At 40.2% G+C, this 14,093-nt stretch overlaps 1 protein-coding gene across 1 annotated transcript in view; it reads left to right on the plus strand.

Annotated features, from left to right (window-relative positions):
- The window catches only part of LOC136145498 (uncharacterized), a 147,500-nt gene that overhangs the window by 11,118 nt on the left and 122,289 nt on the right, over positions 1-14,093 (plus strand). The gene's annotated exons all lie outside the window — the stretch shown is intronic.

A 14,093-nucleotide genomic window follows, 5' to 3' on the forward strand; every position in this document is an offset into this window, starting at 1 on the left:
CAGTAACACAAATCTGGATTCAAATCCTGGTTACACACACTTTATGGTGTGAACTCCTCAGAAGGTCTGTTTTCTGTATTTGTGGGATGGGTATAGTATAATGCCACAAAGGCTTATTGTGAGTATATGGTGAAACATTAACACACAGAAGACAATTAGTTATGAGGAGGCTAAAAAATGAGCAGCTTTGATAATTTATTTATGGATGTGCTTTGTAAAGGATTCCAGGTGGCTCAGTGGTAAACAATCTGTCTACTAATGCAGGAGATGCAGAAGACTCAAGTTGGATCTCTGGGTTAGGAAGATCCCCTGGAAGAGGGACTGGCTACCCACTCCAATATTCTTGCAGGGAAAACCCCATGGACAGAGGAGCCTAGTGGGCGGGCTACAGTCCATGGGGTTGCAAAGAGTAGGACATGAATGAGCATGCATGCACACTTTGTAAGTTCTAAAGTCACATACATACATATTGCATGAAAATTACCAAGGACTGTCATATGCAGTGTACTGTTCTAAATATTTCAGGGTGAAATGAGCATTTCAGTGCTCATAGAATAGTGCAGTTTATAAAATGAATAGTCAGTGGCACCTATACCTCATGTGTTCTAATGGAATCAATTGTCTGACATCCATTATTCCTGCACAATTTTCCCTTATCCTTTGGCCCTGCTGTGCCAATATATAGGCAAAATATATTCTTTTCTTTTAAAGTAAAACAAAATTTAATGCTTTTAGACAATTTTCAGAGTAGCAATTCTGTTTAGTGAAAGTGGACTTTAAGCTTGACCCAATTATACAGGCAATAATTCCACAGAGGTGCAGTAATCACTTTTTTCAGACATCATCAAAAGACAATATTTTTGTTTTCTGTGGTAGTTTTTATTTATTATTATATTTAAACTATTGTTAACATAGCATGGCAGAAAGATTATATCAGGAATGTGATATAATACAACTGTTTCCACTGATGTCTTAGAACTTACTGTTCTCTAGGCAGCTGAGAATGTCCTCCTCCCTTGCACTAAAGTTCAACTGTGATGCCTTTACTGCCTTTCCCAGTAAATAGAAAAATATCACACTACTACACTGAAGGTATATTTTACAATTACCATTAGCAGCATTACTGAACTTTCCGTAATTGGGGTTCTACAGAGTTAAATACTTTTGAAACAGGCAACATATATTCTTATTATCTCAGTCTCTCATAAAAACTTGAGTACAAATGCAGTCACTTAAGTCACTGACAGCTAACCCAAGTATACAGCTGGTAAGAAAAGCTGTCAGTTGCCATCTCTTCAGCATGGTCGTACTACATGAGTACTATCTATTTTAGTTCAGTACATAATGTTGTGAAGATCCCCTAGAGGAGGAAATGGCAACACACTCCAGTATTCTTGCCCAGAATATCCCACGGACAGAGGACCTTACAGTCTGTGGAGTCACAAGGAGTGGGACGTGACTCAGAGACCGAGTACACATAATGCTAGGCCTCAGAGATTTAAAGGGAAATGTGGACTTTTTAAAAAAAAAAAATCTTTTGATAGTTTTTTTCCTGAAATTCCATATTCTTAAGACTCTAAGTAAGCTTAGAAGGGTCCAGGTCACTGTTGTTGGGGGTGGGGGCTAAGACCCAGACCTAGTTTTGTATTCTTATGGGTAGAGATTTAAGAATCATGGTCTACAGGACTGCTAGATAAATGGAGACAGCTTCAGAACCTGCCTGGGAATTCCCCAGCCGTCCTACTTGGGCAGTGATGTGACTTTTCCTTGGTGTGCAGCACCTTCTTGAGTACATGCAGGTTCAGAATGATTTCAAGAACCCAGGAAGCAGCTGAGCTTTCCCTGGATCCCCACCCCGCCTCCCCGACAGCCCCGCCTCCCCGACAGCCCCGCCTCCCCGACAGCCCCGCCTCCCCGACAGCCCCGCCTCCCCGACAGCCCCGCCTCCCCGACAGCCCCGCCTCCCCGACAGCCCCGCCTCCCCGACAGCCCCGCCTCCCCGACAGCCCTCCCAGAGCAAGGTCCCTACGGGGCTGAGCAGGGTGCCCCACCTGCCACTGAGGGAGCCGACCCCCAAAGAGGGAGGGTTCAAGCAGACAGAGGTGTCCTAGGCCTGGAGGAGAGACTGGTGTATTTGACCTTAGGACATCACACTTGAAGAAGAAACTTCTTCAATTGAGAAGTTGGGTATGGCCAATAAGTGCCTTTATTTTCCAATAAAGTTAAAACAGCCTGATAAGCACTCACAGAACTGAGACCAGGTTTTATTCATTCTTGCCTGGCACAGTGCCTCTCTCACAGAATATCAGTTATTTATTAAGTGTACATAGATTTATCCTTTAGGAGTATCGATGAGTCTCTTATTCATCAGGAATTGTGGAATATCTACATAATTTGAATTGTTCTGGTTAGCATTTACTTAGAATAAATAATTCTTGAGCACTGTGCTGAATCTTGGAAATACAAAACAGAACACAAGCTATTGGAGAGTCAGTCTTTTCTAGCAAGGGGGTCTCTGATGCTTCTGCATCCTTGTTCCTTCCCTTTCTGACATGGGCTGCTTGCTGGTTCCCGTGCACCGGAGGTAAGGCAGACTGATAGCCAGTTCTGCTCCTTCTTGAAATTTTCCACCATGTCTTCCACTGGTTCAGATAGCTTTCATCAAGAAAGCAAATCTCATGAGCTTCTGCATTTGCTTCTTGACGAGTGAAACACTCACTGGCAGATATGATGACTTAAGAATCTGAATGAGGAAACATTGAACAACGCATGGCTCTCATTTGCAATGCAGCTCCCCTCTGTTTTGGAGTTTGCGTTGTCTCTGCAGCCTATGGTGGTCATTGAACCACCTGTCAGCCACAAACTGGGCTTTGTCTGCTCTCTGTGGTATCCATTTGTTCTTGTCTTGCTTTTCTCTCTTCCCACAATATCCCCACGATCTCTGACACAGCCTTGTTTGAATTTCATACTTTTACTAAGCATTTTGACTTGAAATCCCAAAGTCAGATTTATCATCCTTCTCTGAAATCCCTGATGAAAAGACTCTGTTTTGTGTGCAGTCTCTGGGACAGTTTAATTGGAGATTGACAGACATTTCATCAGATAGTTCTGCTTCTCATCTCAGAGTAGTTTCTGTAGACCTTTCTGAGTTCAGATGTCCTGGAGAAATAACATGGAATTAACTGTAGATACATTTGTCTTTAAAAAATTTCTCCTCATGTTTTAATAGTCTTTTTGTTTGTATATCACCTCATGTCTGAATTTGCTCTTTTATGACTAAAAGCCACCCTCTCATGGCATACTGTCTTGTAGCATGTTATACAGGGGAAATATGTAAATAACTTCTCAGTAAATAAGAAATACTTCTGCACTGCCCTTATGTATTTGCATAAGACTTTGCTGTGCCAAGGTCTCTGGTGTAGTATAAAGTGTTTCCCTGTGAAAAACCTTTACATAGACTCTTTACAGTAGGCATGAGGAATTTCAACAGGTCAGAAGAAAGGGATTCTATGGCAGTGAATAAGAAATTAGAGGTTGAAGTACTCCTTCATTATGACTCACAGCTCATGAAAAATCAGAGATATGTGAAGAAACCTTTAAGAATAAGAGCTCTTTTGAAATATATTCTCTATTATTTCAACCAACTTTTACTAAGTGCCCATCGAGTACAGTGCTGGAGACTTAGGGACCCCACATTAAGACAAAGCTCCTGCCTTCCAACATACCACTGTTTAGGAGAAAACAGTATCTTATGATAGTATTTTTCTTTAGACTTTTTAGTTCTCTTGTTTTGCACTTTGCGAATTGCCTTTATTTTTAGTTAGGGAGTAACTTGAAGACAGCCAGCTATCTTAGAATGAGGTAAGGAGCAAAACTAGAGGCTTGATTGGAGCAGATTTGCCCTTTGACCTCTCATATTTACATCAGACCAGGTAGTGAGGGGCAGAGTTGATTTTTGTCTGAATTGATTTATAAGCTTGGAATAGCAAAGATTTTACACCTGCTGAATTAGAAATAGATCATTTCTTTTATCAACAGTCTTTGCCATTTGAGGGAAATAATTTCTGGGGGGCACTGGGCATAGGGAAATCCGCTGTCACTGTTGTAGATATTTCTCTACTTCTTGTCTTTTCTGTTACCCTGTAATGATTTACTTTTCTTTAGTTAGCATGTTTCAGTATGTGGATTTTCACCCCAAAATGATGATGATGTAAAGAACAATGACCAAAAGCACACTGTGATAAAATGATTTCCCATGCATAACCTCAAAAAGCATAAGTGTATACCCACAGCATCTGTACTTGAATATGTAAAGCAAATAAGATCTTACACATTTTCCCAATTAAATTGAAGTTAAATTCCAATTAAACATTTTTGATTAAGTTATTGTTAAAATTAAATTTTAAAAAGCACAAATACTTTGTGCTTTACTTCTAGTTCCTCAGCTACTATCTGTAGAGAAGCTGGATAATTTGTTTTCTTTTAAATTTATTTATTTTTAATTGTAGGGTAATTGCTTTACAATGTTATATTGGTTTCCACCTTGCATCAACATGAATTACCCATAAGTATACAATGTCCCCTCCCTCTAGAACCTCCCTCCCACCTCCTACTCCACCCCACCCTTCTAGGTGATTATTTGGTTTTTGATTAATTCTCAGAGATAACCATATGTCTGCTAACTGCTACAAAAGTAAAATAGTCTGTAAGTTAAGTAGTGTGGTCATTTTAATGGCCAAGTAACCACACATGGTTGGTTACAAGGAAATGATTATGTGATTTATTGTAAAACTTTAAAATGTGAGGTCTTGTTAATTTTTGTGAAGTCTTCTTCAAGCTTCCATTGTGGCTCAGCTGGTAAAGAATCTTCCAGCAGTGCAGGAGACCTGGGTTCGATCCCTGGGTTGGAAAGATCCCCTGGAAAAGGGAAAAGCTACCCACTCCAATATTCTGACCCGGAGAATTCCATGGACAGTCCATGGTGTCACAAAGAGTTGGACACGATTGAGCGACTTTCACTTTCACTTCTTTTTTTCCTATTCTTGGGGAAAAAGTATAAGTCTTTGGCTATTTGCCATCACATAAGTCAGAATTATCCTGAGGAAATACAGCTAACTGCAGAAGAACTTTACTCTAAAAGATAGATAGCACAGCCCCATATATTATGTACACAAAAACTAAAGGCCTAAATGCCTAACCGGAAGGAAATGGTTGAACAGATGAGGAGATCTCCAGACGATGAAAACTTAAATACTCAATAAAATTATGTTTATGAAAAGCTTTCTTGACAAGGAAATTTTTTATGCTGTCATATATGGTACATGATAAATATCTTAGTCCTAACTTTGAATATTTCTGTTAGTTCCAGTGGATTAAATTTTCTCCTTTTAAAATGTAGGGCCTAGATGTTGGCCTGAGGCATGGACTGTACCAGCAGAAATTCCATTTAGACAAGAGAAACATTCACATGATTTAGCTTGTTAGAAAATATGTAAAAGTCTTAGTATAATTATGCCATCAACTTTGTGATATTTAGTCTATGTAAGTACCTGCTTTTACTTGGTAGAATTAATTTTTAAAAAATGAACCCATAGTAATAAAACTAATTATCTAGTTTGTGCTTTAAACTGTAGTTTGATTGAAAATGAGATACTTTTGAATAACTACATCACTCCCAGTGACTCTTAATTCAATCTACCATTTTGGCCTTCTGTATCTATTTCTATAATCTATCAACTACATATGAACTTATTGGCTTCTATTGAGAATTAATGTTGGGTTTTCAATATGAATGCTCAGGGCTTGTATAGTGTTAGCAATTTTAGGTTTTACTAGAACTTTGGAATTAAAATTACTAATAGATCACAAAAGAGAAGTGATATTTTTTAAAGTTATTATCATAATGCTCAAAATTCTCCAAGCCAGGCTTCAGCAATATGTAACCCGTGAACTTCCAGATGTTGAAGCTGGTTTTAGAAAAGGCAGGGGAACCAGAGATCAAATTGCCAACATCCGCTGGATCATTGAAAAAGCAAGAGAGTTCCAGAAAAACATCTCTTTCTGCTTTATTGACTATGCCAAAGCCTTTGACTGTATGGATCACAATAGACTGTGGAAAATTCTGAAAGTCATGGGAATACCAGACCACCTGACCTGCCTCTTGAGAAACCTATATGCAGGTTATGACCAACCTAAATAGCATATTAAAAAGCAGAGACATTACTTTGCCAACAAAGGTCCGTCTAGTCAAGGCTATGGTTTTTCCAGTAGTCATGTATGGATGTGAGAGTTGGACTATGAAGAAAGCTGAGCGCCGAAGAATTGATACTTTTGAAGTGTGGTGTTGGAGAAGACTCTTGAGAGTCCCCTGGACTACAAGGAGATCCAACCAGTCCATCCTAAAGGAGATCAGTCCTGGGTGTTCACTGGAAGGACTGATGCTGAAGCTGAAACTCCAATACTTTGGCCACCTCATGCAAAGAGTTGACTCATTGGAAAAGACCCTGATGTTGGGAAGGATTGGGGGAAGGAGGAGTAGGGGACAACAAAGGATGAGATGGTTGGATGGCATCACCGACTTGATGGACATGAGTTTGGGTGGACTGTGGGAGTTGGTGATGAATAGGGAGTCCTGGCATGCTACAATTAATGGAATCGCAAGGAGTTGGACACGACTGAGCGACTGAACTGAACTGAACTGATCTTTATTTCATCACTTTGGTGCTGATGAAAGTTCCATTTATTTTGAACATAATTTTAGACCTTTCCATTGATTGATCATATTTTCAAATTCACATCAGACTACTTCTTTTCAGGCAACATAAATATTACAATTACTTAGTGTTTAATGTAGCTTTGCAAGTAATTAAAAGATTAATTAGTCTATTGCCTTTGAGTTGATTGCATACATTTTATAGTGCATAACACATTTATTTTTATATTTTAGGATTTGGACTATGTTCCTGATTTGTCTAGACTGCCATGGCCCCATATATAAAGGACATTCACCAAAAAGGTAATCTTAAAAATGTTTGTCATTAAATCATCTTCAGTTCCTATATTCAATGCCATGTCAAATTTTAAGAATGAGAGATGTTTTTTAAGAACATAGCATTTTTTCCAGTTTGAAGATGGTGATGTAGAATGACTTATGGTCATCTCCTCTTGTGAGATCACCAAAATCACAACTATTGAACAGCCATGGACAGGAGGATGCTGAAAACGTTAGTTACTCAGTCATGTCTGACTTTCGTAACCCCATGGACTGTAGCCCACCAGGCTCCTCTGTCCCTAGATTTCCAGGCAAGAATACTGGAGTGGGTTGCTATTTCCTTCTCCAGGGGGTCTTCCCAACCCAGGGATTGAAACTGGGCCTCCCATATTTCAGGCCGACTCTTTACTAACTGAGCCACCAAGAAAGACCCTGAAGGATGCTGGAACCTACCAGAAAAAGATACCCCACGTCCAAAGATAAAGAAAAAGCCACAGTGAGAATGGGGGAGGGGCACAATCACAATAAAATCAAATCCCATTCTCACTAAGAAGGTGACCCTCAAACTAGAGAACAGTAATACCAAAGAAGTTCTCCCACTTTTGAATGTTCTGAGGTATGAAAGTTCTGAACCACATGTCAGACTTCCCAGTCTGGGTATCTGACAAAGGGACTGGAAATCCCCAGGGAATCTGACCTTGAAGGCCAGCGGGATTTGATTACAAGACTTCCAGAAGACTTCCAGTCTTGGAGGGCACAGACAAAACCTTGCTCGCACCAAGACTCAGAGGAAAGGAGCAGTGACCCCACAGGAGAATGAATCACAGCTACCTGCTAGTGTTGGAGGGTCTCCTGTGGGGATGTGGATCAGCAGGGTTTCACCACAGGGATGGGGGCACTAGCAATAGCAGTCTGTGAAGGTCACCTTTGGCGTAAATCCTCTTGGAAGTTGCCATTAACCCAACCATAGAACCCACAGACCTATTAAGGCTGGGTCACCTCAGGCTAAAAAACCCCACCCATCATCAGATATTTGGATTAAAGTTTTACTGAGCAAGCCCAGCCCATCAGAGAAAGATCCAGCTTTGCCCACCACCAGGCCCTCCCATCAGGAAGCCTCGTAGCCTTCTTCATTGGAGAGCAAGCAGAAGAAGCAAGAGCCACAGCCCTACAGTGACTAAAACAAAAACCACATTACAGAAAGTTAATCAGCATGAAAAGGCAGAAAGTTATGTCCCAGATGAGAAAATAATAGCAAATGAAGAAACAGACAAAGGATTAATCTCAAAAATATACAAGCAACTCCTGCAACTCAATTCAAGAAAACTAAATGACCCAATCAAAAAATGGGCCAAAGAACTAAACAGACATTTCTCCAGAGAAGACATTCAGATGGCTAACAAACACATGAAAAGATGCTCAACATCACTCATTATCAAAGACATGCAAATCAAAACCACAATGAGGTTCCATTACACGCCAGTCAGGATGGCTGCTATCCAAAAGTCTACAAGCAATAAATGCTGGAGAGGGTGTGGAGAAAAGGGAACCCTCTTACACTGTTGGTGGAAATGCAAACTAATGCAGTCACTATGGAGAACAGTGTGGAGATTCCTTAAAAAACTGGAAATAGAACTGCCATATGACCCAGCAATCCCCTTCCTGGGCATACACACCGAGGAAACCAGATCTGAAAGAGACACGTGCACCCCAGTGTTCATTGCAGCACTGTTTATAATAGCCAGGACATGGAAGCAAGCTAGATGCCCATCAGCAGACGAATGGATAAGGAAGCTGTGGTACATATACACCATGGAATATTACTCAGCCGTTAAAAAGAATTCATTTGAATCAGTTCTAATGAGATGGATGAAACTGGAGCCCATTATACAGAGTGAAGTAAGCCAGAAAGATAAAGACCAACACAGTATACTAACACATATATATGGAATTTAGAAAGATGGTAACGATAACCCTATATGCAAGACAGAAAAAGAGACACAGATGTACAGAACAGACTTTTAGACTCTGTGGGAGAAGGTGAAGGTGGGATGTTCAGAGAGAACAGCATTGAAACAAGTATACTATCAAGGGTGAAACAGATCACCAGCCTAGGTTGGATGCATGAGACAAGTGCTCAGGGCTGGTGCACTGGGAAGACCCAGAGGGATGGGATGGAGAGGGAGGTGGGAGGGGGGATTGGGATAGGGAATACATGTAAACCCATGGCTGATTCATGTCAGTGTATGGCAAAAACCACTACAATATTATAAAGTGATTAGCCTCCAACTAATAAAAATAAATGGAAAAAATATATATATAAAAGAAATAAAATAGAAATAAATCAATTAAAAAAATAAAAAAATAAAATCCCAGAAAAACAACTAAATGGAGTGGAGATAGGTAAAATTCCAGAAAAAAATTCAGAATAAGGATAGTGAAGTTGACTCAGCATCTTGGAAAAAGAATGGAGGCAAAGATTGAGAAGATGCAAGAAATGTTTACCAAAGACCTAGAAGACATGAGGAACAAACCAACAGAGATGAATAATACACTAATGAAGTGAAAGTCGCTCAGTCATGTCTGACTCTTTGAGACCCCATGGACTGTACAGTCCATGGAATTCTCCAGGCCAGAATACTGGAGTGGGTAGCCTTTCCCTTCTTCAGGTAAAATGTTGAAAGCGCCAAGGGAAAAATGACTAATAACACTGAAGGGAACTCCCATCACGCAGTCAGCTGATTCCTCAGCAGAAACTCCACAAGCCAGAAGGGAATGGCTTCTGTAACATGTTTAAAGTGATGAAAGGGATACATATTGATAATTACCTTAAATGTAAATGGGTTAAATGCGCCAACTAAAGACTTGCACTTCCACTTACCACATCACTGTGCTTGACCCTCTAAATTGTATGTAATTATTTTATACTGTTACGTTAATCATTAATCATGTTTCCATTATGGTTTGCAACTGTAATTAACCTTTTTTTCCCCTGGTTATTGATTCTGAAAACTGATAAACGTCTTCCACTGTTGTGGAAAAAAAGAACACGGCATTTTTATTACTAATATTTTAATTTACTGATTGACAGCACTTGGTCTTTTTTTAATTAATTCATTCATTTTAATTGGAGGATAATTTCTTTACAGTATTGTGGGCGTTATTGTCGTACATTGACGTGAATCACCCACAGGTGTACATTTGTCCCCCCATCCTGAACACCACTCCCATCTCCCTCCCCACCCCGTCGCCCTGGGTTGTCCTAGAGCACTGGCTTTGAGTGCCCCGCTTCATGCATGAAGCTTGCCCTGGTTGTCTATTTTACACATGGTAATGTTGGGTAGTTAGACTAGGAAAAAGGGAGTCCAAGATGGCCGTGGCTAAAAGACAAAGAAGGGAAAAGCCCGCAAAAATAGAACAAAGGAAGGTCCGAGGACTGGAGTGAGGACCTCAGGTAAAACAAACAGCACTCCTGGCTAGCTCAGTTTACATAGGGCAGGCCCAGAGGGAGGAGAAAAAACATATAAAAAGAGGAGTCAAAATCAGGCCGGGGGCCTCTCTTCTCTTCGTCTTTTGGGTCTGCCCACCCTCACTCCTTGAGGATGTATTTTCCTTTGCTCGCCAATAAAACTGAGCTATAACACCAGTCTGTTCATCACTTCAAATTTTTGCTGCAGAGACAGAACCGAGGAAATTACACACTCTCCCAACAGTAATATACATGTTTCAATGCTATTCTCTCAAATCATTCCACCCTCCCTTTCTCCCACGTAGTCCAAAAGTCTCTTTACATCTGTGTCTTTTTTGCTGCCCTGCATATAGGATCATTTTTACTGTTCTCCTAAATTCCGTAGATATACATTAATATACTATATTGGTGTTTCTCTTTCTGACTTACTTCGCTCTGTATAGTAGGCTCCAGTTTCATCTGCCTCATTAGAACTGTGTTCTAATGTGTTCAATGTGTTCAAATGTGTTCTTTTTAATAGCTGAGTATTATTCCATGGTGTATATGTACCACAGCTTTCTTATCCATTCGTCTGCTGATGGGCATCTAGGTTGCTTCCATGTCCTGGCTATTGTAAACAGTGCTGCGATGAACATTGGGGTGCACGTGTCTCTCTCAATTCTGGTTTCCTTGGTGTGTATGCCCAGCAGTGGGATTGCTGGGTCATATGGCAGTTCTGTTTCCAATTCTTAAAGGAATCTCCACACCATTCTCCATAGTGGCTGTACCAGTTTGCATTCCCACCAGTAGTGTAACAAGGTTCCCTTTTCTCCACACCCTGTAGACTTTTTGATGGTGGCCATTCAGTACCTCATTGTGGTTTTGATTTGCATTTCTCTGATAATGAGTGACGTTGAGCATCTTTTCATGTGTTCATTAGCCACCTGTATGTGTTCTTTGGAGAAATGTCTGTTAGGTTCTTTGGCCCACTTTTTGATTGGGTTGTTCATTTTTCTGGTATTGAGCTGCCTCTGCTGCTCAATATTTTGGAGATTCTTTGTCAGTTGTTCCATTTGATATTATTTTCTCCAATTCTGAAGGCTACCTTTTCACCTTACTTATAGTTTTCTCTGTTGTGCAAAAGCTTTTAAGTTTAACCAGGTCCCATTTGTTTATTTTTGTTTTTATTTCCATTACTCTGGGAGGTGGGTCATAGAAGATCTTGCTGTGATTTATGTCAGACAGTATTCTATGTTTTCCTCTAAGAGTTTTATAGTTTCTGGTGTTACATTTAAATCTTTAATAAATTTTGAGTTTGTTTCTGTGTATAGTGTTAGAAAGTGTTCTAGTTTAATTCTTTTACATGTGGTTGATCAGTTTTCCCAGCACCACTTTTTGAGGAGACTTCTTTTCTGCATTGTATATTTTTGCCTCTTTTGTCAAAGATAAGGTGTCCATAGGTGTGTGGATTTGTCTCTGGGCTCTCTACTTTGTTCCATTGATCTATGTCTCTGTCCTTGTGCCAGTTCCGTACTGTCTTGATGACTGTAGCTCTGTAGTATAATGTGAAGCCAGAAAGGTTGATTCCTTTAGTTCCATTCTTCTCTCTCAAGATTGCTTTGGCTATTCAAGGTTTTTTCTGTTCCCACACAAAAAGCATATAAAAATTGTGAAATTATTTGTTTTAGTTCTGTGAAAAATACCATTGTAACTTGATAGGGATTGTATTGAATCTATAGATTGCTTTGGTTCTCCAAGTCCATGAACATGGTATATTTCTCAGTCTATTTGTATCATCTTTGATTTCTTTCATAAGTGTTTCAGTTTTCTGTATACAGGTCATTTTTTTCGTTAGGTAAATTTTTTCCTAAGCATTTTATTCTTTTTGTTGAAATGGTAAATGGGATTATTTCCTTAATTTCTCTTTCTGTTTTTTCATTGTTAGTGTATAGGAATGTAAGGGATTTCTGTGTATTAATTTTACATCCTGCATCTTTACCATATTCATTGATTAGTTCTAGTAATGTTATAGTGGTATCTTTAGGGTTTTCTATGTAGAGGATCATGTCATCTGCAAACAGTGAAGGTTTTACTTCTTCTTTTCCAATCTGGATTCCTTTTGTTTCTTTTTCTTCTCTGATTGCTGTGGCTAGGGCTTCTAAAACCTTGTTGAATAGTAGTAGTGAGAGTGGCTTTTCTTGTTCCTGAGTTTAAAGGAAATGCTTTCAGTTTTTTGCCATTAAAGATGTTTGCTGTGGGTGTGTTGTATATGGCTTTTCTTATGTTGAGGTATGTCCCTTCTATGCCTGCTTTCTGGAGAGTTTTTATCGTAAGTGGGTGTTGAGTTTTCACTGGATCTTGTTGCTGTGTGAGCTTCCCCTAGCTTGCTGAGTAGGAGCTGTTCTTTGTTGTGGTGCTTGGGCCTCTCATTGCGGTGGCTTCTTTGTGGAGCATCGGCTCCAGGGCATGCATCCTTCACTCATTGCAGCTCACGGGCTTTGTTGCCCTGTGGCATATGGGATCTTCCCAGACGAGGGAGGGAACCCATGTCTCTGCATTGGCAGGTTCCTAACCCCTGGACCACCAGGGAAGCCCAGGATCAAGATATATAAAGAAAGAAAGAAAGAAAGAAAACTGGCTGATACAGCCACTAAAAGTAAAGAACTCAGTGAGACTTTGGGCTTTATTGGCCACATCAATGTGGTCATGAGGAAAGAGGGAAGTTACTGTTAGAGGAAAGAATGTTTAAAAGTATGGCCACTGTTAACTCCCAGTACACTTGGGCTGATTTTTAGTCAGAGGATTAGAATTGTGGTTGTTTGCTCTCTCTCACCCTGGGTCTTCTGTGACTCAAGGAGAATCTTACTAAGATGACTTTCTGGAGTCAGGGTGAAGCCCTGTGAATTTGGGCCCCATAGAAGATGCTTGAACCAGATCTAGGGCTGTGCTCCCATTAGCATAATACTGTGATTTATTGGGCTAACGGAAATCTCGCCTTTAGGTATGGAGGTGGCATTACTGAATATTTCTTTTTTAAGTAGTGAAAGTGTATCTCTGCTTGAGAAGGATAAATCCCTACAACATGTTGTTATTTATTGTCATAAGATGAAGAGCTTTGAATAATTAGTAGTCTGGATGTGGTTATTACATACCTATTAGGTTTATTGTTGGTGCATTTTAGAATACACTAGTTAAGAGGGTTTCTTTTTAATCTTATTATTGTCCACCAGGGGGAGCTATACCCCCCTTTTAAAAACTTGTTCCGTCTCTGCGGTGTTCCACTCTTTGCGCCCCGTGGACCGCAGCGCGCCAGGCTTCCCTGGCCTCCGCTATCTCCCAGAGTGTGCTCAGACTCATGTCCACCGCGTCAGTGATGCTGTCTAACCACCTCATCCTCTGCTGCCCTCTTCTCCTATTGCCTTCAATCTTTCCCATCATCAGCATCTTTTCCAATAACTCAGCTGTTCACATCGAGTGGCCAAAGTATTGGAGTTTCGACTCTCTAGAGGATTATTTAGAAAATCCAGAGTGGCAGCAAAGCCACAAGCAGCTCCACCATCAAAGGTTAAAGCTAGGACTGCTCCACCCTAAATCACCAATATGGGACCTGGTGTTATACATGATGATGTGTGTGTAATATAAAACACACACATA

This window comes from Muntiacus reevesi, chromosome 13 (genome assembly GCF_963930625.1).
Source record: "Muntiacus reevesi chromosome 13, mMunRee1.1, whole genome shotgun sequence".
Lineage (NCBI taxonomy): Eukaryota > Metazoa > Chordata > Mammalia > Artiodactyla > Cervidae > Muntiacus > Muntiacus reevesi.